This window comes from Saimiri boliviensis, chromosome 1 (assembly GCF_048565385.1).
Source record: "Saimiri boliviensis isolate mSaiBol1 chromosome 1, mSaiBol1.pri, whole genome shotgun sequence".
Classification (NCBI taxonomy): Eukaryota; Metazoa; Chordata; class Mammalia; order Primates; family Cebidae; genus Saimiri; species Saimiri boliviensis.
In genome coordinates, this window is record NC_133449.1 from 193,374,221 (window position 1) to 193,377,913 (window position 3,693).

The 3,693-nt window shown below is 38.1% G+C and overlaps 1 long non-coding RNA gene across 1 annotated transcript; it reads right to left on the minus strand.

Moving 5' to 3' along the window:
* Positions 1-205: 205 nt before the first annotated feature.
* On the minus strand, positions 206-3,016 carry LOC141582859 (uncharacterized). Its single transcript, XR_012515773.1, has 3 exons — positions 2,471-3,016; positions 1,407-1,532; positions 206-545 (listed from the first exon to the last, which is right to left on the minus strand). It is a non-coding gene; the product is annotated as an uncharacterized LOC141582859 (long non-coding RNA).
* Positions 3,017-3,693: the final 677 nt, after the last annotated feature.

Consider the following 3,693-nt stretch of genomic DNA (forward strand, 5'->3'; position numbering starts at 1 on the left):
ACCCGAAAGCAGTAACAGGAAAAGCCAAGATCATAACACATGTCTCTAAACCCAATCTGACTTGCTCAGTGAATAAACATCAAACCTAATCCTCCCTAAATGAAGCCTTGAGTCCCACTCTCAATGATAAAATCAGCCCTGTGTTACACAAAAAGTACATCAACAATTTAGTAAACAGGATTTGTTTATTTGTAAAGTTGTCAAGAATAAATGTTGGAATTAAGAAAGAATAAAAATGTGATGTTCACAAAGGGTTAGAGGGTCACCTGTCAAGAAGGCTCATTGTGCTGGTTTCTCTGTTCATGGTCAAACATATGATCAAGGCACACAGATAAAATGTCATGTCTTCCATAAAGCCTCCACAATTCTGCAGCCAGAAGTCATGACTCCTCCAATGAACTCTACATCTCCTTTCCTTATTTGACATGCTGCTTATCATTTCAAAGCCAAGTTGCTCAGTATCTTGGAAAGAGCACTGGATTTGGAGCAAGAGAATTTGAGTTTCAGCTCTGATCTTGGGCAAGTCACTTAACGTGGCTGCATTTCTGAAAGAGATAGATATAACAGTATTGTTATAAGGCTTTAATTAGCTAATACTTCAAAAACAGTTGGCGAATAGTAAGTAACCAATAAACGTTAGTTATTATTTTTATGAATATAACATACCCATTTGATAAACAACAAACAGGCATAGACAAAAGAAAAGGCTTACTCAAAGGCAAAGGTATATGAGTAATAATAACACCCAACTAGTAGGACTATTGTGAGGTTTAAGTGTACATGACTTGTGCCTTACAAAACGTAAGTAATTTGTGTAGATAGCCTAATATACCATTTTGGTTGAATGCCCTTGAATGTAAGAGCAGTATCTCTTATTTTGTTCCTTACGCAGAGCATTGATGAGGACTTCTACAGAGTTAGCGTTAAATAAATGTTAACTGAATTAATTTCATCTACATAAAACATCGGACATTTTTCCCAAGGTTATAGATGATCTAATTTATTAACTTTTTCAAATCTGTGCTTCTACAGATTCAACTTGGACCTACTTTTTCATTATAATATCAGCAAAACACCATTGATTATTGATTTAGTAACCCTACTGGCCTGCCCTCTGGCGTAGAAAACCCTTGGACCAGTTAGAGCACTTCAGCTGCTAAGAAAACTCTTCTTCCACTGTCAGTTGGGTCTAACCATCTAATTCTCAAGCATTCATTTAGGGGTAGTATGAGTTTCTTTTTCCAGAAGTTCATTTCCATCAAGTGTAGGTGGCCGAAGTTAGTACAAGGTGAAACTCCTTAGCCATAAATACCATTCTGAAATACAGGCCTTCCATATTTGCAATACAACAATTTCTTTCAAAATCTATGGCTCACCTCCTTTGTTTGTTAGCCAAGACATTTTACCTGTTCATGACAGCCCTCAGTTGAAAGTTTTCCAGTTGGCCTTGCTAGGAAAAGGGGATGTAGAGGTTCCAGTGGATTCATGCCAGTCTCCAGTCTCCAATACACATTTTCTCAGAAGCGTCTTTGCTGGTAATATTGATTAGGAGAGAGACAAAAACAGAAAGGCTTAGGAAATGCAACAGATGTTTTGCTCCTTGAGTTAGGTTCTGATGGTAGAATCAACAGCCATGGTCAAGGCCATGCGCAGTGGCTCACGCCTGTAATCTCAGCACTCTGATAGGCAAAGGCAGGCAGATCATGAAGTCAGGAGTTCGAGACCTGCCTGGCCAACATGCTGAAACCCTGCCTATACTAAAAATATAAAAAAATTAGCCAGGCATGGTGGAGCCTGTAATCCCAGATACTCTGGAGGCTGAGGCAGGGGAATCGCTTGAACACGGGAGGTGGAGGCTGTGGTGAGCAGAGATCATGCCATTGCAGTCTAGCCTGGGCAACAGAGCAAGACCCCATCTCAAAAAAAGCCATGGTTGGAAAGGTGTGGATGAGCTGATGTTGCTCTACTTTTAAGCTGATATTGCTTGCTCCCTTTTGCATATTTGAATATAGATGAAAATTTATCTTAAAACTTCTTTAAAAGCCATACTTTTGTCCAGGAGTAAAGTCATCTCTAGGATATCTATACTGAGTATTCTACATGTTTCAGACTCAATATTCTTTGTGGTTGAGAATGAAATTTTAGATTTTTACTGCATCATACTTTTTCATTATCGGAGTTGCCCCAGCATCTTGAGGCAATGGTCTTTCACAATTTAAACACTGGAGCCAACATCTTAGAAAGGTCAACTAGAATTTGGATACTTATGAATAAACTGAAAACATGACTTTGACTTACTGAAAGAAGTTAGAAAGATTAATTCAATTTTCTGATTAGAAAAAAATAATATTTCTAAAGTTTCATACTCTAGTCTCTCTTAAAAATGATTCTAGGAGTACAATGCCAAATTATGGGCATCCAAGGACACTCTGGCTAGACAAAAAAGAAGAAAACTAGGTGAGCAATGAACCTTATTAGCATGTGTCCTCTCAGGCTGATGACTGTCATTAGGCTGCTGGAGAATGACATCATTTTCTCTAAGAGGTAGTCAGCTCGAAAATGTCAACTATCTCCGTGAATTAATTCTTGTAGCTGCTTTATGTTGCCTTCTGCTCCTTGAGAAAAGAAATGGACATATTTCATATTTGGGATCTGTCAGACATGTTGCTGTTTTAAATATTACATTTTAAGGCCAATCCATTCTGAACATATTTTGTTTTGGGAAGCCTTTCAAAAAAAAAAAAAAAAAACATTGACTTCAATAAAGTAAAAGTTCAAGGTGCAAAACTCTGTAATCCCTTTTCTGGTGCAAATTGCTTTCATTTTATAATGTCATATTTTTTCAAAGGATTCTATAGTGTGAAATTGTAGGAACACTTACACTACTCTGGTGTTGCTAAAAAATAGTCATAGAAAGAAGTAAAGAGGAGTACAGGAAGTGTGATGGATTTGAGGGGACAGATATTATAATTGCAAAACACAACTCAGTCAAAAGTTCTTGCCCCTCAATGTAGTTCTTTTTCACATCATCAGACACATCAGAAAAAAAACAGGGTCATTTATTAATTTATTTAACGAGCTTTACTGAATGTCTGTATTTTTGCAGATTCTGTGCTGGACGATAGGAAAGCAAAATGAATTAGATACTTCCCACCTTCAAGAGAGCCCCACATTTAGTAGGGGAGAGAGACATATCAAGGGAAATACTGAATTAGTTTGAAAATTCCATTAGAGAAAGAGACTCAGATATTTCTGAGAACAGATTTTAAAAAAATATTATGTGTGTTCACATACACACCCACACAATCCTGCATGTAGAGGTGAGTGAGAGAAGACAGAAAAGAAAGGCAGAAAGCTGTCTCAAAAAAATAACTACAAGCTGGGGGCAACAGCTCATACCTCTAATCCCAGCACTTTGGAAGGCTGAGGCAGGAGGATGGCTTGAACCCGAAAACTTGAGACTAGCCTCAGCAACACAGTGAGACCTCGTCTCTACTAAAAATTTAAAAATTAACCGAACATGGTGGCACACACCTGTAGTCGCAGCTACTCAGGAGGTGGAGGTGGGAGGATCTCTTGAGCCCAGGAGTTTGAGACTATAGTGAGCTATGATTATACCACTGCACTCCAGCCTGGGCAACAGAGCAAGACCCTATCTCAAATAAACACATAAGTAAATACATACATATCAGG